The sequence below is a fragment of the Terrapene carolina genome, unplaced genomic scaffold (genome assembly GCF_002925995.2).
Source record: "Terrapene carolina triunguis isolate 2854851 unplaced genomic scaffold, T_m_triunguis-2.0 Scaffold18, whole genome shotgun sequence".
NCBI classification, from domain to species: Eukaryota; Metazoa; Chordata; order Testudines; family Emydidae; genus Terrapene; species Terrapene triunguis.
In genome coordinates, this window is record NW_020664369.1 from 4,687,326 (window position 1) to 4,706,244 (window position 18,919).

Here is an 18,919-nt window from a genome sequence, read left to right on the forward strand (position 1 = left end):
GGTCAGATATGAAGTTGTATTTTTTTTTTAACTGTGCGACATGGCTTTTGAAAATATTTTACACATTTGCATATCAGCTTTAAGTTTCATTATTTTTTTGTGAATTTAGTATTGGTGAAAGGTGCCAGCCTAAGAGCAAACTGAAACCTTCAGTTTATCCACAGAACAGTGCAGCAAGGAACTGATGGGCAGGATCCCCTGGGAGGCTAATATGAGGGGGAAAGGAGTCCAGGAGAGCTGCCTGTATTTTAAAGATGCCTTACTGAGGGTGCAGGAACAAACCATCTCGCTGTGCAGAAAGAATAGCAAATATGGCAGGCAACCAGCTTGGCTTAACAGAAATCTTCAGTGAGCTTAAACACAAAAAGGAAGCTTACAAGAAGTGGAAACTTGGACAGATGACTAGGAAGGAGTATAAAAATATTGCTTGAGCATGCAGGAGTGTAATCAGGAAGGCCAAAGCACAATTGGAGTTGCAGCTAGCAAGGGATGTGAAGGGTAACAAGAAGGGTTTCTACAGGTATGTTAGCAACAAGAAGAAAGTCAAGGAAAGTGCTTGCCTCTTACTGAATGGGGGAGGCAACCTAGTGACAGAGGATGTGGAAAAAGCTAATGTACTCAATGCTTTTTTTGCCTCTGTCTTCACGAACAAGGTCAGCTCCCAGACTACTGCACTGGGCAGCACAGCATGGGGAGGAGGTGACCAGCCCTCTGTGGTGAAAGAACAGGTTAAGGACTATTTAGAAAAGCTGGACATGCACAAGTCCATGGGGCCAGATCTAATGCATCAGAGAGTGCTGAGGGAGTTGGCTGATGTGATTGCAGAGCCATTGGCCATTATCTTTGAAAACTCGTGGCAATCAGGGGAGGTCCCAGACGATTGGAAAAAGGCTAATGTAGTGCCCATCTTTAAAAAAGGGAAGAAGGAGAATCTGGGGAACTACAGACTAGTCAGCCTCACCTCAGTCCGTGGAAAAATCGTGGAGCCAGGTCCTCCAGGAATCCATTTTGAAGCACTTGGAGGCGAGGAAGGTGATCAGGAACAGTCAACATGGATTCACCAAGGGCAAGTCATGCCTGACCAACCTGATTGGCTTCTATGATGAGAAAACTGGCTCTGTGGATATGGGGAAGTGGGGGACGTGATATATCTTGACTGTAGCAAAGCTTTTGATATGGTCTCCCACAATATTCTTGCCAGCAAGTTAAAAAAGTATGGATTGGATGAATGGACTATAAGGTGGATAGAAAGCTGGCTAGATCGTTGGTCTCAACGGGTAGTGATCAACAGCTCAATGTCTAGTTGGCAGCTGGTATCAAGCGGAGTGCCCCAGGGGTCTGTCCTGGGGCCGGTTTTGTTCAACATCTTCATTAACGAGCTGGAGGATGGTATGGATTGCACCCTCAGCAAGTTCGTGGAAGACACTAAGCTGGGGGGAGAGTTAGATACACTGGAGGGTAGGGATAAGGGCCAGAGTGACGTAGACAATGGAGGATTGGGCCAAAAGAAATTTGATGAGGTTCAACAAGACAAGTGCAGAGTCCTGCACTTAGGACGGAAGAATCCCATGCACTGCTACATGTTGGGGACTGACTGGCTAAGCGGCAATTCTGCAGAAAAGGACCCGGGTATTACAGTGGACGAGAAGCTGGATATAAGTCAACAGTGTGCCCTTGTAATCAAGAAGGCTAATGGCATATTGGGCTGCATTAGTAGGAGCACTGCCAGCAGATCGAGGGAAGTGATTATTCCCCTCTACTCAGCACTGGTGAGGCCACATCTGGAGTACTGCGTCCAGTTTTGGGCCCCACGCTACAGAAAAGATGTGGACAAATTGGAGAGTCTCCAGTGGAGGGCAACGAAATGATTAGGGGGCTGGGGCACATGACTTATGAGGAGAGGCTGAGGGAACAGGGCTTATTTAGTCTGCAGAAGAGAGGAGTGAGGGGGGATTTGATAGCATCCTTCAACTACCTGAAGTGGGATGGAGCTAGGCTGTTCTCAGTGGTGGCAGATGACAGAACAAGGAGCAATGGTCTCAAGTTGCAATGGGGGTGGTCTAAGTTGGATATTAGGAAAAACTACTTCACTAGGAGGGTGGTAAAGCAGTGGAATGGGTTACCTAGGGAGGTGGTAGAGTCTCCATCCTTAGATGCTTTTACGGCCCAGCTTGACAAAGCCCTGGCTGGGTTGATTTAGTTGGTGTTGGTCCTGCTCTGAGCAGGGGGTTGGACTAGATGACCTCCTGAGGTCTCTTCCAACCCTAATGTTCTATGAGTCTATGACAGGCAATGCAGGCTTCCCCTCAGGGTGTCTTGAACCTTGATGAAGGAGGAGTCAGAGTGCAGGTTGGTTTCTATGCCTGTTCAGTCCTGGGCACCTTTGCTCTGTAATGCCATTTGTAGAAGTGGCTTTGTGATGCAGATGTGTCCCCGGAGAATAGGGTTGAGACCACCACTGAGAAGGTAACAACTTCCAGTTGCTACTGATTGGGGTTAAAGCAGTAATAAATGGTTAGTCTACGCACGCCATGACAGCAAGCCTCCCAGGCTGTTCAACAGATTTGGACTTGCACTAGTGCTCTAAAAATAGCTGTGTACACAATGCTTTGAAGTTGCAGCTTCGCCGGAAACTCACTCTGAAGCCTACCCTCCTCCCTTGGCTTCTGACCCAAGCTCCAGCCCAGGCTGCAACTTCAAAGCACTGACTACACAGCTAGTTTTAGAGCGCTAGCGAGAGCCCTGCAAGCTTAAGTCTGTCAACCTGGAATGGGACTCACTCCCGTGGTCTGTGTAGACCTATCCCTGAAGGCTCTGCTCCAGCCAGTTCCCCTAACTTCAATGCTTCTTAACATGGGCCCAGATCATCCCCTCTCAAATTAAAACCCCTGGCAGGAGCTGTAGGAATGGAAACCTCTGCAAGGTCCCCCATCATCCCACCAAGGGGGGGGGGGGGGGAAGGTACTCACCCTCCCCCCCAAAATACTCAAAACCTGGAAGATTGCCAGGAAGCCATGGGAGGCCAAGGCTATAAGTGTAGAAGGCCTTGTCTCTGGCCATCAGGTGGGCCCCCTTCCTCAGTATTTTGGCAATGTGGCTTCCTACACAATTAAATAACCTATCTGCAAACAGTATTCAAAGAGAATAAAGGAAAATCCAACAAATTCACAACTAATTTGATCAGCTCTAGTATGTATGTGTCAGCTCAGGTGTGAGTAAGAAATATAACACAGATTAATTCACCAATTAATTACACAGCTTCAGCAACCCGCAAGGTTTTCTTAGAAGCGGGGTATTTCATCATATTACATTCCAGATCCAGGATTAATTAGTTAAACCTTATAAAGTGCTCAAAGATGAAAAGCTCTATCAGAGTGCTAAAAAACAATAACCCGAAGCCTCACTTCTAGTGTGTATGTGCAAGAGAGATTTACTCTGCAGTTTCAGCTGCAGCACCTTAGGGATACTTGCGACTAAGTTGGTTAATTTTCTTAAGCCCTTCCTTGTTGTTGATGGTTTTGTGAACAGTGATGAGAAAGGGGAAAGCAGAAGGGAGCTCCACTCTGCTGCTTAACTTCTGATGTCCCCAGTGCAGGCACCGAAGTTTATCAGCCAGGTCCTTTCTTCCAGCCCGTTCCAGGGCATCCTGAAGGATCTTTGTCTTGTTAAGTTTATTCCATGATCGTTCATACCTGCATTTGTCGCAACAAACATTACAGCATCCTGATCAGTCAATATAAGATATACGCCATCCCCATTTGCACTTGAAGTGCACCAACTGCTATGCCATATTTTATAAAAAATATATTTATTTATCTCCCCCCAACAGACATGATACTGTTTGAGACCTTATTTTCCTTCTAACTTCTACTGCCACCATAGGATTGCAACAGAGATAAGAGCAGGGACACCGTAACCGAAAATAGTCTAAGCTCCTTGGGCTGCACTTGCAGTAGGAAAATCAACACTGGTGGAGCTATACCCATTGTGAATTACTGGTCCTAGGCCAATATTTGCAAAACTCGGTACCCTAAATTTAAAGTCTTCTGTCCACATTTAAGTACTTAAAACAGGGCCTGATTATCCATAGTGCTGAGCAACCAGCAACTCCCATTGGCTTCAATAGAAGCTGCTGGATGCTCAGCACTTGCAAAAATCATCACTACTAAGAAATAGTCCTCAGATGGATGTTATTCTAAATCTACTTATGGGAATGGTTTTAATAACAAACCACAATGTTAAAAGGGAAAGAAAAGTGCCTTTTATAATGGTAGGAAATACACCAGAGAGCGAATACAGTTGCTCATTGTATCCCTGTAGAACAAAGCAGGTACAGTACAGTACTTTGGTTTAATCTGTACAGTAATCCTTATTGCCTTATAGTTTGTTTGCCTGTAAAATAAAAATTGTAACACAAATCAAATACCTGCTTTACCACCCACTACTCTCACTTTCTTCAATACTCATGACTGTGTATAATCCCAACCTTGTACTTTGGCATAACAATGGTAATCATTATTAGTCAATGCTTTTTCAGAGATTCTAAGTCCAGAAGGGTTGTGATCATGACCTTTTGTATAACACAGGTCATAGACTTTAAGGTCAGAAGGGACCATTATGGTCATCTAGTCTGACCTCCCGCATGATGCAGGCCACAAAAGCTGACCCACCCACTTTCTCTTAACTCAGCTGTTGAAGTCTCCAGATCGTGATTTAAAGACTTCAAGTCGCAGAGAATCCTCCAGCTTGCGACCTCTGCCCCATGCTGCAGAGGAAGGCGAAAAACCTCCAGGGCCTCTGCCAATCTACCCTGGAGGAAAATTCCTTCCCGACACCAAATATGGCGATCAGTAGAACCCCGAGCATACAGGCAAGATTCTCCAGCCAGACCCTCATTTTACCAGCGATGGCACGTTATTGCCTAATTGACTAAAATCACGTTATCCCATCAAACCATTCCCTCCATAAACTTATCTAGCCTAATCTTGAACGCCCTCCCCCCAAAATTCCTAGAGTTATTTTTTAGAAAAGCATCCAATCTTGATTTGAAAATTGTTAGTGATGGAGAATCCACCATGACCTCTGGTAAATTGTTCCAATGGTCAGTTACCCTCACTGTCAAAAATGTATGCCTTATTTCCAGTCTGAATTTGTCTAGCCTTAACTTTCAGCCATTGGATTGTGTTATATCTCACTCTGATGAAGAGCCCATTATTAAATATTTGTTCATCATGTAGATATTTGTGGACGGTAATCAAGTCACTCCTTAACCTTCTCTTTGTTCAGCTAAATAGATTGAGCAATTTGGGTATGTTTACACTGCAATAAAACACCCATAGCTAGCCCAGGTCAGTTGACTCAGGCTCTCAAGGTTTGGTCTGTGGAACTATAAAATTGCAGCACAGACATTTGGGTGGGCTGGATCTTGGGCTCTGCAGGGCCTCAGAGCCTGGGCTCCAGCCCAAGCCCAAACAGCTGACACGGGCCAGCCATGGGTGTTTTATTCCAGTGTAGACATACTCTGATTCTATCATTATAAGGCATGTTTTCCAATCCTTTAATCATTCTTGTGGCTCTTCTCCAAACCCTCTCCAATTTATCAACACCCTTCTTGAATTGTGGCATTAACTGGGCACAGGATTCCAGCACCACTCGCACCAGTAACAGATACAGAGATAAAATAACCTATCTACTCTTACTCGAGATTCCTGTTTATGCATCCCATGATCGCATTAGCTCTTTCAGCCACCGTATGACATCTAGAACTCATGTTCAGATCATTACCCACCAGGACCCCCAAATCTTTTTCAGAGTCACTGTTTCCCAGGACAGAGTCCCCCATTCTGTACGTATGGCCTACATTCTTTGTTCCTAGATGTATTCATTTACATTTAGCCATATTAAAATGCATATTGTTTGCCCCCCACTTACCAAGTGATTCAGATCGCTTTGAATCAGTGACTTGTCCTCTTCATTATTTACCACTCCCCCAATTTTTGTGTCATCTGCAAACTTTATCAGTTATGATATTATGTTTTCTTCCAGGTCATTGACAAAAATGTTACTAGCATAGGGCCAAGAACCAAACCCTGCAGGACCCCACTGGAAACACACCCACTTGATGATGATTCCCTATTTACAGTTACATTTTGAGACCTATCAGTTTTTAATCCATTTAATGTGTGCCAGGGTAATTTTATATCATTTTAGTTTTTTAATCAAAATGCCATGTGGTACTAAGTCAACCACATTACCGAAGTCTGAGTATATGTCATCAATACTATTAACTTTATGAACCAAACTTGTAATCTCACCAAAAAAATATATCAAGTTACTTTGACAGGATCTATTTTCCATGAACCCATATTGCATTAATTACGTTACCCTCCTTTAATTCTTTATTAATTGAGTCTCATATCAGTTGCACCACTATCTTGCCTGGGGCCGATATCAGACTGACAGTCCTATAATTATCTTCCCACTTTAACTCCTGTTTATTCACAGATCTTCACTCTCTCTTGTGAATCTAAAAGCAAAATACCTATTCCTGAAGTCTCTGGTTCTGATCTTTGGGTTATTCAGTCTGCTGTTGTATTTCAGTCCCAGTGAAATGCACCATAACAAAGCTAATGAAATTCTAAATATCCAACCAAAACTTCTATTTGTTCCCTTTTTATTTCCTATCCCTCTCTCTTCCTTTCTGCCTCTTTCTCTTTCCTCCACTCTTCTCTCCTAGGTATCAAAGTTAGTACAATGATGCACTGCTATGATGAACACACTAGACCAGTGGTTCTCAAAGCCGATCCGCCGCTTGTTCAGGGAAAGCCCCTGGTGGGCCGGGCCGGTTTGTTTACCTGCCGCGTCCGCAGGTTCGGCCAATCGCGGCTCCCACTGGCCGCGGTTCGCCACTCTAGGCCAATGGGGGTTGTGGGAAGGGTGGCCGGCACATCCCTCGGCCCGTGCTGCTTCCCGCAGCCTCCATTAATTTAATAAAAATAATAATTTAATTAATGGAGATATCCTATCTCCTAGAACTGGAAGGGATCTTGAAAGGTCATCGAGTCCAGCCCCCTGCCTTCACTAGCAGGACCAAGTACTGATTTTGCCCCAGATCCCTAAGTGGGCCCCCTCAAGGATTGAACTCACAACCCTGGGTTTAGCAGGCCAATGCTCAAACCAGTGAGCTATCCCTTCCCCGCCCCATTGGCCTGGAGCGGCAAATTGTGGCCAGTGGGAGCCGCGATTGGCCGAACCTGCAGACGCGGCAGGTAAACAAACCGGCTCGGCCCGCCAGGGGCTTTCCCTGAACAAGCGGCGGACCGGCTTTGAGAACCACTGCACTAAACCAGATTAAGTGCCATTGAGACAGAGACCTATGCTGGGTTTATAGTCAGCTGTGTGTTCTCTTTCCCAGCTAGAAGCTCTGTTGGATGGTGTGCAGAAGATGGGAGACTATAGGCCAGTCTTGTCTCCATCTTTTCTTACCTGTTTTGGAGTAGGTGGGGTTATGTCTAGTTATGGGCAGTAGCAGGGAGCAGTTCTTGCACCCAGGATTTCAGAGACTTTAATTGTGGCTGCCTGCTGCCCCCTGCCTGGGGGAAGGAATTGTTGGTGCAACAGCAGACTCTTGCGGCCTCAATCAAGGGCCAGACACAAACTGGCTCATTTGAGATTGTTTGAACTAACATACAATACAAAATGGGTCATAGCACTCAATATTACAGAGGGATCCAGGAAGATGCCCTTAGCAATAAGTATCAGAGGGGTAGCCGTGTTAGTCTGGATCTGTAAAAAGCAACAAAGAGTCCTGTGGCACCTTATAGACTAACAGATGTATTGGAGCATAAGCTTTCGTGGGTGAATACCCACTTTGTCAGATGCAATAAGGGTTATTTTAGTGACTGCAAAAATCTAATATATTGAAAATATCCACCAAATTGCTTTGTGTGGCTAGTTAATTGGATAGGGATTAGAGATCATCAGAGCAGTTTGCTTAATATCTGATTATACCATCCATAGGTGTATAAGAATACAAAGCTAGCAATATTGTATTTGTACATGGTTATGCTTTAATCTCTTTTCAGCAGGCACCCTGTTATTTGTCTGGCCCAGTTTACCTCCTGTACAGCAATGAGTACATTTAGAGTGGTACAGAAACAATAATAAAGATGAAGAAATGAATAATAAATTTTCAAGAGAGGAATTTGTTCATGCTGCACACAACTCAACTGTCTCATCTGTACTCTGAAAACAGTTCTATCTCCTCTTGGGCATGCCGAAGTTTTGCTGCTACAATTTTAACAAACTTTAATGAACATTTTGACATTGTGTCTGTATCAAAGTATGACCTCCACTTTGTATTATGTATTGAACACATCTATACTTATTGGTGGGCAGCCTATTTACTGCATACCAGACAGCTGCCCTACCTGGAAAAGGTACTGGATGCCTCATTGAAGAACTATCACTGAGACGCTATCAAGGCTGCAGTCTAGGGTGATTGAATTTTATTATCTCAACTACTGGTCCAACCCAGGGGTCAAGTTTTTTCTACACAGGTGGGGCAAGCATGACTGGGGGAGGGAGCTGGATCTTCCCAGTGGAACACATGGCACAGGAGCGACCTACTTAAGAGCAATGTTCGCTCTGTGCTGGAGGACTGACCATTGCCACATGTAAGAAGAACATGAAGGAGAGAGAATGCAGGAGGAACTCTGTCCAGCATCAAACACTGCTGACAAACCTGGGACTCTCAGATGCTGTAAGATCAAACCGGGGGAGGGTGTGTTTCAGGAGTTATCTTGTTTTCAAAAATCTGTAAGGCTTGAGTAGTTTAAGAGTAAAGTGACTTTGATTAAGAAATTCCTTTGCTAAGTCTGTGTTTCTTGCATTCCTGCCAATCTGTCCCCAAATGGGTTAAAATAGAAACTCAGAGTGACCAGAGCATAGGTGGGATTCTGGGGGAGCATGTGTAGATACTTGTGGGTGGGGGACTGAGAGGTCTGACACTGATTTCAGGATCTAGGGCAGCTGGGCGTCAGACTGCCACATGCTGAAGAAGGATGCCAGATGAGATCTGAACCTGAGAGTGTGCTCTTTAGTTCCAGAACTAGAAACAGTGATGAGACTCTACCCAGACAGAGTTGGCTTGGAAGCACATGGGACCCATATTCTATATTCTATGACCCAACAAGTGGGTTTACTTGCAACAGACTGCTGATCATACAGAAGAGCAGTGGGTCAGGTTGTGACAAGTATCATATAAACATTTCTTTTGAACGTGATAAGAAAAATAGGAATAATCTAAAAGTATCCCCATAGGTCAGAGCCATCTTAACTGTGGGATGTGGATGAAAGTATAAAATGATTAATACAACTATTTATTTGAAAGGATGAGGGACTTTGCACTCCTCTCTCAACTTGAGCTACTTACCAGCATTCCAGCATTTTCTGTGCTTGAATCTTCTTCTCTGTGCTAGCTGAGTGAAACTGGGTTATTTCTGCTCTGCTGAATCCCAGCTCATTAGCAACAATTGTCCACTCAAACCCCAGCTGCTTACCCAGTTCTTGTACTGATTTCAGGTTAATCACAGCATCCTAGTAGTCAGATAAATTCACATTGTTTAACTCATTGAAAAGAATGTTATGACATAAAGAGAAATGTAAAACACTACACTTAAGAAGAAAAAAATCAAATGCAAAACTAAAAAATGAGGAAAACTAACTAGTAATGCTGAAAATGATTTGGGGGGTATAATGGATCACAAATTGAATATGAATCAACAATGTGATGCAGTTATGAAAAAAGCTAATATTCTAGCATATGGTAATAGGCGTGTCATATGGAAGACATGTGAGGTAACTGTCCCACTCTTCTTGGCAGTGGTGAGGCCTCAACTGGAGTACTGTGTCCAATTCTGAGTGCCTACTTTAAAAAAGATGTGGACATACTGGAGACTGTCCAGAGGAGAGCAACAAAAACTATAAAAGGTTTAGAAAACCTGACCGATGAAGGAAGGCTAATGAAACTGGGCAGGTTTAGTCTTGAGAAAAGAAGACTGAGGGGGGACCTAATAACAGTCTTCAAATATATTAAAGGCTATTATAAAGAGGATGGTGATCAATTGTTCTTCATGTCCACTGAAGACAGGACAAGAAATAATCAACTTTGCAACAAGGGAGATTTAGGTTAAACTTTAGGAAAAACTTAACTGTCAGGGTAGTTAAGTACTGGAATAGGCCTCCAAAAGGGGCTGTGGACTCTCCATCATTGGAGGTTTTCAAGAACAATGCAATGGACTAGATGATCTCGATATCCTTTCCAGCATTACATTTCTATGATCCTATGACATGTACATATTAAAGTAAAGAATAGATTATCTTTTTGTTATGTGAACGGTGCCTAGCACAGTGGGGTCCTGGTCCATGACTAGTGCTCCTAGGTGTGCCCACACAAATAACAGTAATAAAGAGCCTGGAGGGATTTATATACACATAATATATCGGCAAATAGATGTGCACAAATACTAAATACTTGGTGGTGGTACATAGTTGATAAAAGGTGGAATCCTGCAGTAAAATGCATTTATAATGCAGCTTTGGGTATGTCTACACTGGAGCTGGAGGTGTAATTTTCAGTGCAGGAAGATCTGATGGAGCACGCATACTAAGAATAGAAGTGTAGCCGGGGTGTCATGAGAGCCCATCCACCTGAGTATGATCCTGTCTGAAATCCTAGGCACACACTTGGGGCCGTTAGCCCATTCCATCCTTTGCACAGCCATGGCTGTGCTTCTATTCTTAGCGTGCTAGCTTGATCAAAGCTACCTGAACTGGAAATTACACCTCCATCTCCAATGTAGGCATGTCCTTTGACCATGTACCCTTTAAGCTCCTTTTGCATTTGCCTGATTTTAGGCTGTGCTAAATCACACTGCTTGCTAATGTCTTCAGGGGATTGTTATGTGAACCTTAATCACACCTTATTTTGCTCGGCTCAGCCTCCTACTCTGGGATAGAAGCCATTGTGCCAGTTGGTTGCCACTGAAGTGTCCTCTGACACTGCTGTGATCCTCCCACAGGGACTTACAGGTTGATTTTGTATGTTTCTTTTTAGAATGCAAGCTCTTTATTAGGGCAGGGGCTGTTTCTTCATATCTTTACAGCACCTAGTCCATTTTGGATGCTATTATAATATAAATAAATAACTTTCTGTTTAGTATTGAGCATCTTGTTTATACTTACCACAGGCAATTTTACTAAGAGAATTAAAAACGGTGTTAACATTAATATGTATTAAATGATATGCTAATTAGTTTAAGAGACAAATATGTTCTTCGGGCACTAGTAATGCTTTCTTAGTCACCAAGATCTTTCTCAATTTACCTGTTTGACAGTACCCCATCACCATAGTGACTAAGCATCCAAGGTACAATTTTCCATTTCTAGGAGTCATAACTGCATGAATATGGATAGACAGGTATAACCTTGTAAGCATTTTTATCTTAAAATTAGTGGCTGAAAGATTAACGGCTTCTCTGAAACACTTTGGGAGAACATTCCATGTGACAAAAACAAAAATAAAAAGACCCCTTTCTCTGAAGATTAAGTGTACATTTTGTTTACCTCTTGGGCTTTATTTGGCATTTTTAATGTAGATTCCACTTGAACATCCGGCAAAACTTCTTTATTTTCTATGTAGCAGCTATCGTCAGGATGGCAATGAGAAAGATGAGTATGTTCAGATAGATATAATGCAATAGTATTTTTCACAGCAACTATATTTCACAAATTACTTTCCAAAAGTATCGATACTAATAGTTATTACGTACCTATGGCATTTACTGTTTAAACAGCATCAGCTCCTCTAACTGGCCTGGAAAAGCCAAGAGATGCAAATGAGCAATAGATAATACCCCACAGGTCCTATCACAAAGGGGTGTTAATGCTTCTGGCTTTCTTTATTGCTGTTGAAATCCAGGTCTGTCCTGAACTGTGATGGGGAAAATCAAGGGTAATGCATTGTGGAGAAGGAGGCCATGGTGTCAAAACCTAAGAGTGCTTTCATGCAGGCTACTGGGCCATTTGATGGCTCAGGAATACTTTTCAGGTGAAAGTTGATCAGCTGTTCACTCGATCAGATCTGGGCAGGAAATAAGAGAGGGCAGAGTCCTTTTCTTGTGCCCATGTTTTCTGACCTTTCTGTTCCACAACCTCTTTACAGTTCTAATGGACAATGTGATTTTCTGAGCCAGGTCCCCCAATATTTCATTGATACTAAATGCTTGAAATGATACATGGAAATTAAAACCAAAACAAACACTGCTGTCCACATACTTATGCATGTTCAAATTAGAGCCGAGTATGAGGCCAACGTGAACATGTAATATGACTATACATATTATGCACAGTCCCTATTTTTGGTTGTATGTGAACAGGCACCTTTCCCACACTGTTCTGCACGCTATATGGAGTCCAAACTCACCTTTCCTGGGGTTTGGCTTTACTGAGATAAATCAATTAAAAATAAGATCACAGAAAGTCCTGCTTAAGCTGTCTCCCCTTAGGACTTCTCAGCCCACTCCCTTGAACCTCTGTTCCACAGAGTCACTCCCATTTCCCTTGTATCGATGTTGGAATAATGAGGCATTGGCCTCAATAACTCAGCTTTCTCAGCAGGGTCAACACATGCTAACAGGATGAGGATGTTTTAGGCGAATGCTGCCAGTTTATTACTGTGTGCATATAGGGAGCATAGTTTTGAAAGTGTAGCTTCTCGTACACAGCTTTTCTCTGTGGTTTACACCCCAGCAGGCAGAGGCAGAACACTTCTTTCAGTAGGTTGACAATTCATAAAGGGAATCTTTCATGAGGATATGTTATCCAGAGCCTTTGGCTGATGTGTAGGGTATTCCCATGTCCATATTTTAATAAAACATGACTTTTAATCATTCTGATTCTATTTCCTTCTTCCTCTGACTTCTAGAACAAGACAATATTCCTTTTGTAGCCTCGCAACATATTCCTAAATGAAACAGCAGGAATCACTGTAAGACATGCTACAATCTATGACTTCTCATGTGTCTAAGTATGACAGTACTTTCACGGCATTGCTAAATTTCTTATGTGCATGGGTTAAACATAAATTTAGGAAGAAATACTAGAAAAACCATTAAGCATAACAAAGTTATGGGCAAGACAGTGAAAATACAGATTTTTTTTTCTAGACCAGTAGAAAAATATCAGTCTTAATAAAAATTCAGCCTTCATTTAGTCATTTGTAAAATGTATCAGCAAAGTTCTCGGTGATCCTGCAGCTATGAATGAATTCAGTCACTTGGAAAACCAAGAAGTTATTCTTATACCCATATTACAAAAATGAAGCTTGTTTCTTTGACTTAAGTCTGTGTTACTCGGTGTCTTTAGTATTTTTAGGATGATGAATGTTTCCTGAAGTAGAAATAAATACAGCTAATTCCCAGAAATAACCTCCTCCCAATGATGATAAACCAAATTTCATAACCAGCAAAACTGTTTGCTTGGCCATTACCTTATTTTTTCTGTCCTCCTTATGCAGCTGAACAGGTGGCTCTGCTTTCTGTAAAAGAAATTCCCAAACAAGTTTACTACAGGATTTTCTTGTTCAAAGAAACTTGATAAAAATATTTGCTTGTATTACTCATCTTTTTAAAAATCTTAACCTTAATGTTTCTGAGTTGTTTCTCATCCAGAAGATCAATAACTGTGAAGACCACTTTATGATAATCTGTTACATGAAAAACATCCTTTCCGATATATACTTTGGATGTTGCTAAGTAGTAACTACAACAAACCCCAACTGCATTCTGTTAAAAATTTAAAAATTAACAATTTTAACCCAAGGCCATTTGTTACTCATGACTGGTGCACTGGGTAAAGTAATTTCCATTAATTGCCGAATGCACTATTGGAAGACGCTCAGATACTATGGTGATGAACGTGGTATAAAAACTTAGAATAGAATTTCATATAAACAGTTCTGTAGTAACACACTTCTTTTAGTTTATATTTATCATTATCCTCAGTTTTTAATGGAAGATGTGTGTCTAAATCTTTTATGCCGCTTTAAAAATCTTTTAACAATATGAATATTATTGTTAAAAATATCAGCAATTGCTTACGTCTTAAGCTTTATTCAGGATTTTTACGTCAGCTCCACTTCAGCAGCTGGTAATTTTCTGTACTTTGAATGGAGAAGTTATAAAATGAGAATGGTCTGTTGGCCTGGCAAATAATGAATTTTTAAAAAACTAAACACGTAATTTCTGACAGTTCCCCATTGTTTATCAATTTAAACATTTGATTGCAAATAAACTGTAAAGCTGGCAATATAATTTTGGCAAAAAAAAATAACATTATTATAGAGACTATTTCTACATTGACAAGTACAAATTTGATACCAGTTTGATTTGATACAAGTTTCATACCATTTTCTGGAAATTGTGAATGGCAACTACATGTGTCAAACTCCAATTTGTTGAGGTTACTACTTTATTTACAATACAATATTGCTTTATTTTGTACAGCAACTTTCATACAAACTATATCCCAAAATGTTTTACACAGCTAGGTTATATAATCACAGAAAGAAATAATACAATTCAAAAGTTAAATAGCAGATCTCTGAGGTATTATGGGAAAGAGGAATTATGAGGTAGATGCAAGGGAGCAGACAAAGAGTTCAAGATAGAAACACAGGAAGGCAGATGGTAGAAGCTATAAAGAAGGCTCTTGCACCAACAGTAATGATACTGTGTGAAAGGACATAGGGGCAGTGAGTCTAAGGGCTAGTCTACACTTACCCGGTAGTTCGACGGCTGCGGATCGAAGTTCCGAGTTCGATTTATCGCGTCTGGTCTGGACGCGATAAATCGAACCAGGAAGTGATCCCCGTCGACTGCGGTACTCCAGCTCAGCGAGAGGAGAACCGCGAAGTCGACGGGGAGCCTGACCGCCGCGTGTGGACCGCGTCTGAACCGCGGTAAGGTCAAAGTAAGGTATGTCGAATTCAGCTACGTTATTCACGTAGCTGAATTTGCGTACCTTACTTCGATTTGGGGGGTAAGTGTAGACCAGCCCTTACAGAAGAAATGGGTAGGGGAGAAGATGGACTAAGACGGACCAGGTCCATGTCAGGTTTTAAACATAAGGGGTCACATTTTGGGGTAAATCCATAGTAACTCCTTTGATTTTAGTGAACGTCAAAGATTAACTGCAATTAAGTTATTCTGGATTTATACCAGCGTAACTAACTGAGTAAAATTTGTCTCAAGGAGGGAAATTGTGAACTGGATCAAAGAGTACTTGAAATCAATCCTGAAATGACTAGAAAATTGTTTGTAAATACATGTAATTTGGTTGTGCTTCTTGTATTTATGAGGCAGACCTGGCAGGAGCATACTTCATATGCTGGAGTCTGAAGAGCTGGGAACTATAACAGTCAAGCTGAGAGGAAATGAAGGCATTAATGAGTATTTTCAGTAGTAAGGGTTGGGGTAAAGATGTACATTGGTATTGTGGCATATTTGGTGATGTATATATTTACACATATGGGAGATACTGGAGAAGACAGTTCTAGGTCAAGGGTGACACTAATTATTTGAATAATGGTAGCAAAGGGGAGGTGCTTTGTTAATAAAGGAGATTCTCCCTTTCTTAGCAGCCAAATAATATTAAAAAGTGGTCCCTCAAAATTACTTTTATAGAATAAAACAGAAACTTGAAGACTCGTGGGGTTAGTGAGGGGTTAAATAAATTTTCACCAGTTTGAATCTAACTCAGGTTGCGACCAGAGGTAGACTTGACCAAAACCCTAAATCTGAACATTATAATTGGATTTGAGTTTCAGGGCCATAATGTGTCAAATACAAACACTGAACACAACTACTGCTCAAAATGGAAAAGTGTGGATTTCAAACAAATTGCCGTGTTCAGACCTCAGGGTGTAGATTCAAGCTCCTGTCAAGTAGTCGCAAAGTGAAAAGTAGGTGGTCTCAGTGCAATTCCTGGCAGACAGGTTTCCACATCAAGCCAAACCACAAATAAATAAATAGTGTTATGTTAACATCTAAAGACCCCAACCAAGATCAGGCCCTATTGTGCTAGGCACTGTATAAATATATAGTAAGAGACAGTCCTACTCTGAAAAGCTTATTGTCTAACTAGACTAAGCAGACAAAAGGTGGAAAGGGAAATAAAAATACAGTAGTGAAGTGACTTTCCCAAGGTCACAGAGCCAGACAGTAGCAGAGCCTGGGTCTGAGTTCCATTACAGTGCTGTGGACATTGGACCACAGGACCTTTCTTTCTCCAATAATCATTGCTGCACAGTAGTGCTGATAGACTGCATGACTCTGTACAAACCAAGGAAGATATGGTTCCTGCCCCAAGGAGCTTACAATCTAGGCAAACAATACAATTCAGATACAAAATGTACCGGAAGATGAGAAAACTGATCGATCAGAAAACACTGCAGGTTTTTTTTAAACAATAAAACCTCTCTTTGTTTGACAAATTAACATTAATAGGACTTGCTAAAGAAGTGCAATTTAAAGAAGGATTAGAATACACAGAGCATAACTAGTTACCATAAAATCCCCTGGGGTGCTGAGTGCCAAAGGCATGAGAGCTTAGGAAATGAGGTGATCAGTGCATGCGTAGTAAATATGCCCTGGAGTATCAGTATCCCTAACTAATTCTTAGATGAGGTAACACTTCTGTATGTGGTCAGAAAATATTTAGTTTAGGTATGCAACAAGGAAACAGCTGCCAAAGTGCTGGAGCATGGTCCAAAAGCAACAATGCCTATTTAAATATGAAGCTTCTCAAGCTTTGCCAGAAGCTGGGAATGAGCAACAGGGAATGGATCACTTGATGATTACCTGTTCTGTTCATTCCCTTTGGGGCATCTGGCATTGGCCACTGTCAGAAGACATGATACTGGGCTAGATGGACCTTTGGTCTGACCCAGTATGGCCATTCTTATGTTCTTAGAGGCCAGATTACATTTTAAAAAGACATAATACTGACAATAATTATGAATGTGTTTTTTGGGAAGGAACTTAAATGATGCATTTCACATGAAGTGGAAAGTAGGTTTTAGAAACCACACTTACTATCATACAAATGTGCCTAATGAAAGCGGCCATACTGATCCTAATCCAACTTTACTGTGACTCTCACCTCATGTTGGCTCAGTTTGTAAATTTTACTTCTGATGGAACAATTTGTAAATTTTTAATAAGTTATGGGCTAGAGGCTTTTCAACTCCCCTTCTTTAGTAGCCATTACATATAAAATCAGAAGAACCACCAGGGAGAAAAGAGACTGTCAGTAGTGAATAAAGAAAACCTCTGATCCTTTTTCATACTAAAAAATAAGTGTTTGGATATATTTTTTTTTAAGATTGATCTATTAAACTCTGCATATTGCAATGTCTTTGATTTCTGGTTGCCTTTTTTCAGGAGCTACTCAAGGAACAAAAGTTCTAACAATTTTAATTTCTCATTTTAAGATTTTTTTTTTAACATGACATATAGCTATAGTTAGGCATTTTCTACATAATCACACCACTTCAGGTGTCCTAGGCCACTACCTGCATAGTACTTTTCCTTATTGATCATGTGAGCAAAGAATAAATGTAACCATTACTTGACCTATGACCACAAGGCCATTCAGAGCATCCTGAAAAGTTGCTCCTATGTGGAGCTCCTATGTGGGCTGGTCTCTGAGTGGACACTAAACAGCTCCTTGAAATTTCTCACAGCGTGGCAGGTACCACGATAAACACAATTGTCATGACAGTGCAACACAAGCAGCACACAAGGGCCTGAATCTGTAATCATTTAATTCCTCTCTGCATCCACAGAAAATATCAGAGCTCCAAAAAAAAAAATTAAAAAAAATCTCTATTGTAATTTACAGTCAAGGTCCCCAATCCTCCACTCTTTAGGTTTGTCTACACACCCCTGCAGTACAGACTCTGAGGGTATGAACTGTAGCATGCACTAGCATGCTGCACTGTAACGCCATGTGGATGCCGCTGACACGAACTAAAAGGTACCTAAGTTTGCATTAACATAGTCTTGTTTAAAAGAGGCCTAAGTTAACGGTGAACTGGGTATCTCCTAATTTGTGCCTGCAGTATTCACACAGGGAAGTGACAGCACAACATGCTAGGGCATGCTGCAAGTCACACCCCCTGTAGAATGAACTGCAGGGCCACAAAGACATTGCCTTTGCTCAAGTAAAGAAATGCAGGGGGCAAGCACTTATAAGGTAAATCACATTGTATCTGGGCGCTGAAATACTTCATAGCTTGTACACATGCTCTATAATTGACTGAGACCCTCTCTAACGAGGTACTCGTGATTTTAGAAGTGGCACCACTACACATTATGAACCCACACTAGCTCTTCATTAGAAAGTCCATGAGCACCCAGTGGATCACAGCCAACAATTTGGGAAGCTCTATGTATAGCCATCTTCTTTTACATCAGGAATGGTAACATACAAAAGCCAGTAGGTGAACACTTTAACCTCCCTGGACATTCTATAAACAGATTTAAAAGTAACTATTCTTGAACAAAAAAACTTCAGAAACAGACTTCAAAGAGAAACAGCAGAACTAAAATTCATTTGCAAATTTAACACCATTAATTTAGGCTTGAATAGGGACTGGGAGTGGCTGGCTCATTACAAAAACAGCTTTGCCTCTCCTGGAATTGACACCTCCTCATCTATTATTGAGAGTGGACTACATCCACCCTGATCGAATTGGCCCTGTCAACACTGGTTCTCCACTTGTGAGGTACTCCCTTCTCTTCATGTGTCATTATATAATGTCTGCATCTGTATCTTTCACTCCATGCATCTGGAGAAG